At 41.5% G+C, this 11,369-nt stretch overlaps 1 non-coding gene across 1 annotated transcript; it reads left to right on the forward strand.

Annotated features, from left to right (window-relative positions):
- The first annotated feature begins 678 nt into the window (after window positions 1-678).
- On the forward strand, window positions 679-784 carry LOC118633679. Its single transcript, XR_004960225.1, has one exon. It is a non-coding gene; the product is annotated as a U6 spliceosomal RNA (small nuclear RNA).
- Window positions 785-11,369: the final 10,585 nt, after the last annotated feature.

The raw sequence follows: 11,369 nt of genomic DNA on the forward strand, positions 1-11,369 counted from the left end.
CTCTCGGCGTCTTTGTTTATCACGGAATCACGAAGGAGAGGTTTGGAGGATGAGTCTGCACATTTGGAAGAGTCACCGATCTGATTTCCATAACCAGTCTCCTCCAGTCCACGGGGAAGAAGGCCGGCACGACTGTTAGGCGGAAACGAGGGTGAATTCTTCTCCAGAGCCCGGTGAGAGTCAGTCCTACCCACTCACCGGCGAGCCGTCTGCAACTCCCGTACGCTGTGGACACGGTTCGCATTTGCTCCGCATCCTGGACGAAGTGTGCGCGTGACCCCCGCTGGGTGCTCCGCGTGCTTAGGTCTAGGTGACAACCCGGGACAGCAGTGTTTCATCAGAAAGCACAGAACGAAAAGTGGGAAGTTAATGCAGCAATCGGCACTTCCGAGAAATCTGGGATCGGAGGTTCCTGCAGCCGCAAGGCGGGTGTCCGGGTGTTCGGGTAGCACTGCCCCAGAAATGCGCAGCAGGAGCCACGGTCAACACTGGTCTGGTGCCGGCCTAACAGGATCCGAGTAAGGAGGAAAGTCATTGAGAGCAGAGTAATGTGTGAACAATCTGGAATGTGCTGAATATTTGTGTGACCACATATGTAAGAGAGAAGCCTAAACAAACCGGGATAGATTTTGTCAAAATATATTAGAAGAAACATTTGGTTAAGAATATATACATATAGTGCTGCTTTGGCAGCACATATACTAAAATTGGAACGATACAGAGAAGATTAGCATGGCCCCTGCGCAAGGATGACACGCAAATTCGTGAAGCGTTTCATATTTTTTTACAAGAGACCCACCTCACAACAAAAGACTCACATAGATTGAAAGTGAAGGGATGGAAAAAAATCTTTCAAGCAAACGGAAAAGAAAAAAGCCGGGTAACAATACTTATATCTGATAAAATAGACTTCAGAATGAAGGCCATAACTAGAGACAAAGAAGGCCACTATGTAATATTGAAAGGATCTATCCAACAGGAAGATATAACCTTGATAAACATATATGCACCCAATATAGGAGCACCAAAATATATTAAAAAACTATTGGAGGACTTCAAAGGAGAAATTGATAGCAATACAATCATAGCAGGAGACTTCAACACCCTGCTCACATCACTGGGTAGATCCTATAGAAAAAAAATTAGCAAGGAAACAGAGACTCTAAATGAAGCACTAGACCAAATGGATTTAATAGATATCTACAGAGAACTACACCCCAAAACTACAGAATTCACATTCCTCTCAAGTGCACATGGAACATTCTCAAAGATAGACCACATGTTAGGGCACAAACTAAGTCTCTACAAGTTCAAGAAGATTGAAATCATACCAAGCATCTTCTCAGACCACAATGGCATGAAACTAGAAATCAATTGCAAGAAGAACATACAAAGACATTTGAACATATGGAAGCTAAATAGCATGTTATTAAACAATGAATGGGTCACTGAGGAGATCAAGGAAGAAATAAAAAACTTCCTGGAAACCAATGACAATGAAGACAACAACACAAAATCTATGGGATGCAGCGAAAGCAGTTCTGAGAGGGAAGTTCATAGCACTACAGGCCTACGTCAAAAAAAGAAGAAAAATCTCTAATAGACTACCTAACCTCACAACTTAAAGAACTAGAGAGCAAACAAAAAGAAAACCCCAGAGCAAGTAGAAGGAAGGAAATAGTAAGGATCAGAGCAGAAATAAATGACATAGAGACTAAAAAACAATTCAGAGGATCAATAAAACAAAGAGCTGGTTTTTCGAAAAGATAAACAAGATTGATGGACCCTTAGCCAGACTCACCAAGAAACAAAGAGAGAGAACCCAAATACATAAAATCAGAAATGAAAGAGGAGAGATAACAACTGACACCACAGAAATACAAAAGATCGTTAACAACTACTATGAACAATTATACGGCAACAAATTCGAAAATCTAAGCGAAATGGACAATTTCTAGAAACACATAGTCTCCCAAAATTGGATGAGGAAGAGATAGAAAACTTGAACAGACCAATAACAACAGAAGAAATTGAAGATGTAATCTAGACTCTCCCAGCAAACAAAAACCCAGGCCCGGATGGCTTCACGGGGGAGTTTTACCGAACATTCAAAGAAGAACTAATACCCAGTCTCCTCAAACTATTTCAAAAAATTCAAGAAGAAGGAAGACTTCCAAACTCGTTTTATGAAGCCAGCATAATTCTAATTCCAAAACCAGAAAAAGACACAACAAAGAAAGAAAACTACAGGCCAATATTCCTGATGAACATAGATGCCAAAATCCTGAACAAAATACTAGCAAATTGGATCCAGCAATACACCAAAAAAATTATCCACCATGACCTAGTGGGATTCATCCCAGGGATGCAAGGCTGGTACAATATTCGCAAATCCATAAATGTGATACACCACATAAATAAATTGAAGAATAAAAACCACATGATCATATCAATAGATGCTGAAAAAGCCTTCGACAAAATCCAGCATCCATTTCTCATAAAAACGCTCAGCAGTGTGGGAATTGAGGGATCATATCTAGACATAATAAAGGCCATATATGAAAGACCTACAGCCAACATCATACTCAATGGGCAACAACTAAAAGCATTTCCCTTAAGAACAGGAACAAGGCAAGGATGCCCACTTTCACCACTCCTATTTAACATAGTACTGGAAGTCTTAGCTACAGCAATCAGACAGGAAGAAAAAATAAAAGGGATCCAAATGGGAAAGGAGGAAGTGAAATTGTCATTATTTGCAGATGACATGATACTGTACATAGAAAACCCCAAAGACTCCACCAAAAGTTTACTAGACTTAATAAATGAATTTGGCAAAGTAGCAGGATAAAAAATTAATGTCATGAAATCGATGGCATTCTTATACACCAATGATGAACTCACAGAAAGAGAAACTAAGCAAACAATCCCATTTACCATTGCGGCAAAAAAATTAAGATACCTAGGAATAAACTTAACCAAAGAAATAAAGAACCTTCGTAGAAAACTACAGGTCATTGGAAAAAGAAATAGAGGAAGATATAAAAAAATGGAAGCACATACTCTGTTCATGGATTGGGAGAATTAACATAATTAAAATGTCCATATTACCCAAAGCAATCTATAGATTCAACGCAATCCCCATCAAAATACCAACAGCATACTTCACAGAATTAGAACAATTACTTCAAAAGTTCATATGGAACCAAAAAAGGCCTCGAATAGCCACAGCAATCTTGAAAAGGAAGAACAAAGTTGGAGGGATCACAATACCAGATTTCAGGCTATACTACAAAGCCACTGTAATCAAAACAGCCTGGTACTGGCACAAGAACAAGCATATAGACCGGTGGAACAGAACAGAGAACCCAGAAATGGACCCAAGGCAATATGCTCAATTAATATTTGACAAAGGTGGCAAAAACATACAGTGGAGTAAGGACAGCCTCTTTAATAAATGGTGCTGGGAAAATTGGACAGCTACTTACAGAAAAATGAAACTAGACCATCCACTTACACCCTACACCAGAATAAACTCAAAATGGATAAAAGACTTAAATGTAACTCATGAATCCATAAAAATGCTAGAGGAGACTGTGGGCAACAAAATTTCAGACATCATACGCAGCAGAATTTTTACTGACACATCATCTAAGGCAATAGAAACAAAAAAGAAAATGAACACATGGGACTACATCAAACTCAAAAGCTTCTGCACAGCGAAAGATACAATCATCAAAACGGAAAGGCTACCCACTGTATGGGAGAGCATAACTGCCAATGATATATCAGATAAGGGGTTAATTTCCAATACATATAGAGTGCTCATACAACTCCACAAAAGGAAGACAAAGAATCCAATTAAAAAATGGGCAGAGGAACTAAATAGACACCTCTCCAAACAGGACATACAAATGGCTAAGAAACCTATCAAGAAATGCTCAACATCACTAATCATCAGAGAGATGCAAATCAAAACAACAATGAGGTATCACCTCACACCTGTCAGAATGGCCGCCATCAACAAATCATCAAACAAGTGTTGGTGAGGGTGTGGAGAAAAGGGGACTCTAGTGCACTGCTGGTGGGAATGCAGACTTGTGCAGCCACTATGGAAAACAATATGGTGTCACCTCAAAAAATTAAAAATTGATCTTCCATTTGACCCAGTGATCCCACTTCTAGGAATATACCCTAAGAAGCATAAAACACCAATCAGAAAGAATATATGTACCCCCATCTTTGTAGCAGCACTATTTGCAATTGCTAAGATCTGGAAACAGCCCAAGTGTCCATCAGTAGACGAATGGATCAAAAAGGTGTGGTACATATACACAATGGAGTACTACGCAGCGGTAAGAATGAAAGATCTCTTATCCTTTGAGACTACATGGAGGGACCTGGAAAGTATCATCCTAAGTGAAACAAGCCAAACAGAGAAAGACAAATTTCATATGATCTCACTTATTTGTGGAATATAATGAACATAACAGTTTGAGGAATGGGGTAGTCCCAGAGACGCGGAAGCGGGGTACAGACTGACAATCCCCTAAAAAGTGGGGAGGTGGGGGAGGGATGAACCACTGAACTTATACGCATGTATGCATGAACAGTGGACATGGACAACAATCTGGGGAAGGGGCAGGGAGGGAGGGGGAGGGGGGAATCAGTGGCTGAAAAAAAGGAGAAACATCTGTAACAAAAATTAATCAATAAAAATATTTTAAAAAAATATATACATATATGTATACATACACATTCTATGTACACACATATAGGTATGATATATGAATATATAAATAAATATAATATATAAAAATATATCCTCATGCCATGCTTTAGTTTTTAGTTTTAAATTGGCGTCCTTAGTTTAACTATCTCATTTGGGGAGTTCTGCGGGCCCTGTAGGAATTTGGGGCTCTTATTTTTCCTGATTTATATATAATCTTCACACTCCTGCTGAGTGTTAAGGTTTCCTACTTGGGAACAAAGCGAGTCCTCCTGGTCATCTTTCCCTAAAGAAGTCTGTATATTGCAGATATGTAAAGTGGCACTTGTTACTTCAACAGTTACAACAATCAAATGCAATGGAAGAATATTGGAAAACCAGGTGAGTAAAAAAACGATGCCCTTACAAAACCCCCAAAGCAAACATCTAGCTGGTGCATCCGTGGCCGACGGTGAGCTGCCCTCCAGCACCCGTTCACCTCTGTGCTCTGGTGGTGGAGCCACTAACTTTCAACTGGGCTCATGGCTTCCTAGATAAGGACTGCATTTTCCATCCTTCTTGGCAATTCAGTGTGCCCACATGTAAGTTCTGCCCGATGGGTACTAGAAATGTCCTGGCAGTGGCTTCCGGGATGTGTTCCTTCTTCCTGCTGGCTGGAATGAAGACACGATGATTGGAGCCCACGTGACCATATTGGACCTTGAGAAGGAAACATCTGGGGCAGAGTCAGACTTCCTGACCTTCTCAACAGTGTGCTTCTCTAGGGAAAAGAGCAAGAAGCATCTGTTTTTTAAAACCATTGTTATTTTGGGTTTTCTCTCTCTTGCAGTTGAACCTATTCCTAATGGATACACACTTCTTTCTGCCCTTTTCCTTTCCATGCTTCTCCTCTAAGTGAACTGCTCCAAGGTTCCCGACTGGTTCAGGGTTTGTCAATTTCTGCACTATTGACAGTTAGGGCTGGACAGCTCTTCATTGTGGGACTGTCCTGGGCATGGTAGGATGTTTGGCGGCATCCTTGGCCTCTACCTACGAAATGCCAGTAGTGCTTGCTTCCCTGAGTTGTGTACCTATGTACACACATATAGGTATAATATATGAATATATAAATAAATATAATTGCCAAATGTCCCCTGGTGGGGGTGGTGTGCAGAACTGCCCCAACTGAGAACCACTGGATGCGTCCAAGCAGAGAGGGCTTTCCTGGAACAGAAACACTGGTAAAATCTGAGTCTCTGACCTTCGACTTATATCTGTGAAGAAGTTTTGGGAACTCACAGAAGCATCTAGTTAGACAGTCAGAGTACATCACCAAGAGAAGACAGTTGTAACACTTCGAGGTGTTAAGTCACTGGGCCTCCATTTCTTTCCTCAGAAGATAATGGGATTGTGAAAATCTCCAGGTCTCTGAATCAATGGATGTGATATTTTTTGACCACAGGAAATGGCAAGAACAATGCTTTGCATAGTCATGTGCAGAAAATACAAGACTAGGCTAAAGGTTTTCCTCTTCTCTGATTTAGCCAATTTTTGGATGACTTTCTTTCCCTGTTACAGATGTGCCCTTGAATACAGGACTGTGCCTCATTCACATCTGCAGCAGTAGTACCAGGCACTAGGCCACATTCAGCTGATGTTCGTGGATGAAGGAACGAATGGGAGAGTGACTATCAATCAACGGACTGTTAGCTCTCCCAGATTTTAGGTCTTTGGTATGTCTCTTCTTGACTCTTCAAAATGTTTTCAACATTTTATTTGAAATAATTTTAATCTTGTAGAAAAGTATCAGGAATAGCACAAAGATCTATCTCTAAAGTACTCTATATCCAGAATCACCAGCTGTTAACATTTTACTTCAATTGCTTTATTTGCTCTATAATTTTTTCTGACCTATAAGAATATTGTATATATCATGTTTCTTTATCCTTAAATACTCAAAAAATTAAAAATGGAATTGCCATTTGACCCAGTGATCCCACTTCTAGGAATATATCCTAAGAAGTCTGAACCACCCACCAGAAAGAATACATGCACCCCTATGTTCATAGCAGCACTATTTACAATAGCTAAGATCTGGAACCAGCCTAAATGCCCATCAGTAGATGAGTGGATAAAAAAGCTGTGGAGTATACACAATGGAGTACTATGCAGCTGTAAGAAAGAAAGATCTCTTATCCTTTGAGACGACATGGAGGGACCTGGAGAGAATTATGCTGAGTGAAATAAGCCAGCCAGAGAAATGCATATACCACATGATCTCACTTATTTATGGAATATTATGAACAAAATAAACTGACAAACTAGATCCAGAGTCATGGATGCAGGGAACAGACTGACAAATCTCAGAGGAATGGGGGTGGGAAGAGATAAACCAAAGAATTTATATGCATATATGCACAACCAATGGACACAGACATTAGTTTGGGGAAAACAGGAGGGGGGTGGGAGCAAAGAGCAGGGAGTCTATGGGGGAAAAAAGGGAGACATCTGTAATCCGTTCAACAATTAAAAAAATAGAATATTCTCTTCGCCAAATCACAGTAAAGTTAAAATTTCAAGAAATTTGACATTGACAAAGTTTTATTTAACCTATCATCCATATTCTATTTTTGTTTATTGATCCATTAATGCCCTTTATATTAGTTTCTTCCAATACAGGATCCAGTCGAGGTTCTGGTAGATATTACATTTAGTTATTCTTCTATCTCTTTCTTCTCTTTTCATTTGGAACAATTTTACCGCCCTCTACCCCCCGTTTTTTTTTTTTATTTTGTTTGTTTTGTTTTTTGCCTTTTACAGCACTGACATTTTTAAATACAGAATGACCCCTTTAAAACTAGGATATTCATTATTGTGAGTTGTTGTGGTGCTTGCTCACGACTGGGTTCAGGTTCTGCATTCCTGGCTGGAGCACTACGGAAGTGATGTGTCTTTACAAGCATCGTACCTTGAGGAACGTGATGTCTACTGCTCTTCACTGGAGAAATTATGTTTGAACACTAAGCGAAGGTGTTGTCTGGCTTCTCCACTATGTACTTACTATTTTTATCCCTTGACGTTTATCAGCAATCTGTGAGGATTTCTCGGTTGCAGCACTACCTTGACATTTCTCTGTTGGCACTGGGAATTTCACCGTAAGCAACTGCGCTCCTTTCTCCCCGCCCACTTCTGTTCATCAGACTATTTCATTATGGGCTCAAGCATTCCTTGTTTCAATTGCTTGTAACTCACTACCAGCCTTCATGATTTTGATGCCTAAATTGTCTTACATTTGGCCATTGGAGCCCCATCCAGCCAGATTCCGTGTCTGTGTGAAATGCCCCCATTGGTTTTTTGAGCATTTTCTTTCTTTCTGGCACAAGATGGTCTAGTTTCATCTTGTACCTTTCCTGGCCCTGCCCGGAGATCAGCCCTTTCTCCTAGGAGCCCTGGACTCTTAATCTCCAAATTGTACTAACAGTGAACCTCTGCAGGGTGGACTGCGGGATGCTTATTCATGTATTTTTGTGCTTTCCTATTTTGCTTGAATCTTTAAAATAAGGAGCACATATCTTTTGTTCTCCACAAAAGTCATAAAGATGTTAGGACAAAAGCAACAACCATTCGGGGCCAGATTGCCACCAAGGTGAAGCTTCCACGTGGAACCGTCCCCACTTCTCTTTCTCCTGTCCCGCTGGCTACACTTCACAGGACCGGCAGAAACAGCCCCTGTGACTCACAGCAGACCCTCGGTTTGGGGGAACTCAGACAGGAGCTGTGCAGGGAGGCCGGGAGTGAACTCACTGCAAACATGGAAACTTGAGTGGAAGGGGGTCTCCCCTGAGGGCTGACGCAGGGCGTGGAGGTCCTTGCTGCGACAGTGCTGACCTTCCCAGCAGGGCCGGCACCACAGGGCAGCTTCTCAGCCACTGTGAGCTTGGGGCCCGCTCCCGCTGGGCCGTCAGACCAGCGCCAGACCGAGGTCCGGTCCCTCGGCGGACACGAGAGCGCGCGCGGTGCTGTGTCGTCCGGAAGCGGCGAGAGGGCAGCGGCACCTCGCTCGGGATCTCGGAGAGCCCTCGGGTTCTCGCGGTAGTGGGATGTCAGCTGTGGGCTTTGCACATGCGGCCTTGATTATGTTTGGGCAAGTTCCTCTGTCCTAGTTTGTGCAGTTTTTATCGTGAGAGGGTACTGGATTTTGCCAAACACTTTTTCTGCACCTACTGAGATGATTATGTGATTTTTATTTATTTTTTTAATGTGGTGTATCACATTAATTAATTTTCATATGTTGAATTGTCCTTGTATCCTAGAGATAAATCCCACTTGGTCGTAGTCTATGATCCTTTCAATGTGCTGTTGACTTTGGTTTGCTAGTATTTTCTTGAGGACTTATGTGTATCTGTACACTATGTTTTCATATATTGGCCTGTAGTTTTCTTTTGTTGTGGTATCTTTGTCTGGACTCATAAAATACGTTTGGAATTTTCCCTCCTCTTCAATATTTTGGAAGAGTTTGAGAAGGATTGGTGCTAATTCTTCTTTAAATTGTTGGTAGAATCCACTAGTGAAGGCTTTTGGTCCTGGGCTTTCTCTGTTGGAGGTTGTCCTGTATTTTGGTTTGTTAAATCTTGCAACTGTTAACACCGCTGGAGGAAGGAGGATAGGAAAGCTTCCCGGAGAAGGACATGCTGTCAGAGGTGGAGACGTGTCCCTGTGTCTGCAACAGTGAGCAGTGGGGGGGGGAGGTCCGGGAAACACCACCTCCCCGTCTCCGGGGTCTGGAAGCTTCTTATCTCTCAGTCACATGAAAGGGGTGAGATTTAGATAATAAATCTATTCCCATTGGAATATTTACCATGTGCCAGATATCATTAATTTACCATAATCATGCTAACTCTCTCTCTCAACGTTTCTCTGAGGCAGACGTTCTCATTTTACAGATGAGGAAACTGAGCCTGAGAGAGTTGATGTGATGTAACCAAGGTTATTCGGTGGTGAAAGAACTGGAATTCAGAACCAGGTGGGTTTGGCTCCAATGCCAGTATGCCCACGGCTGTTTAGTTTGATTATGGGCTCCACAGAAGAACTGATATTTGGAGGAGTCAGCTTAAATGTCAGTAGCAGTTGATGTTAGGCTTTTTATCTCCCCTAAACTTTTGAGTTTGAACACCGTGATCCAGGCGCCACCATATTTTTAAGCCCCCAAAGTGCTTCTGAACTGGACAAGATGCTTCTGTGCCCAGCCCAGCATGAAGCCATGTGGTTGATCAAGTGCTGGGCCTGGCATGGGGAGAGGAAAAGTTCCCTGATCTGCTAGAGCTCAAGAGAGGCAGAGTTGAGAGTAGCAAGTCAGGATAGGTGGTTTCCTTCAGAAAAGTGAAGAAATAGAAAGAAAGGCTTGGGTGCTTTTCACATGGGGGACAAGAGCATGAACTTTAAAATCAAGGGTTAGCAGATAGCTTGTATCTGCCACTTCTAGCTGTACTACTTTGGACACGTTACTTGAAATCTCTGAGCCTTTGTTTCTTTTTATTTAATTTTACCTTTAGTTTAATTTTTGTTACAGATGTTTCTCCTTTTTTACCCCATTGACACCCTCCTCCCCATGCCCCCCCCCACACACATCTCCAGCTTTGTTGTCCATGTCCATTGGTTATGCGTACATGCATATAAGTTCTGTGGTTTATCTCTTCCCTCCCCCCACCACTCCCTCTTCTGAGGGTTGTCAGTCTGTACCCTACTTCCAAGTCTCTGGGTCTACCTTATTCCTCAGGACCAAACTGGAATTACAATTATATGCATTATATTCCATAAATAAGTGAGATCATGTGGTATTTGTCTTTTTCTGCTTGGCTTGTTTCACTTAGGATAATACTTTCCAGGTCCCTCCATGTCATCTCAAAGGATAAGAGGTCTTTCTTACAGCTGCATAGTACTCCATTGTGTATATGTACCACTGCTTTTTTATCCATTTGTCTACTGATAGAAACTTGGGCTGTTTCCAGATCTTAGCTATTATAAATAGGGCTGCTATGAATATACGGGTACATATATTCTTTCTGATTGGTGTTTCAGGCTTCTTAGGGTATATTCCTAGAAGTGGGATCACTGGCTCAAATAGCAGTTCAATTTTTAATTTTTTGAGGTAACACCATATTGTTTTCCATAGTGGCTGTACCAGTCTGCATTCCCACCAGCAGTGCACTAGAGTCCCCTTTTCTCCACACCCTCGCCAACTCTTGTTGTTTGATGAGTTGTTGATGGCGGCCATTCTGACAGGTGTGAGGTGATACCTCATTGTTGTTGTTTTAATTTGATAATTAGTGATGATGAGCATTTCTTCATATGTCTCTTGGCCATTTGTATGTCCTGTTTGGAGAGGTGTCTATTTAGTTCCTCTGCCCATTTTTTAATTGGGTTCTTTGTCTTCCTTTTGTTGAGTTGTATGAGTACTCCATATATTTTGGAAATTAACCCCTTATCTGATGTATCATTGGCAATGATGTTCTCTCATACAGGGGTTGCCTTTCCATTTTGATGGTTGTTGTTTTTTTGCTGTGCAGAAGCTTTTGAGTTTGATGTAGTCCCATGTGTTCATTTTCTCCTTTGTTTCTGTTGCCTTAGGTAATGTATCAGTGAAAATTCTGCTGCATATGAT

Source organism: Molossus molossus, unplaced genomic scaffold (assembly GCF_014108415.1).
Source record: "Molossus molossus isolate mMolMol1 unplaced genomic scaffold, mMolMol1.p scaffold_m16_p_18, whole genome shotgun sequence".
NCBI lineage: Eukaryota > Metazoa > Chordata > Mammalia > Chiroptera > Molossidae > Molossus > Molossus molossus.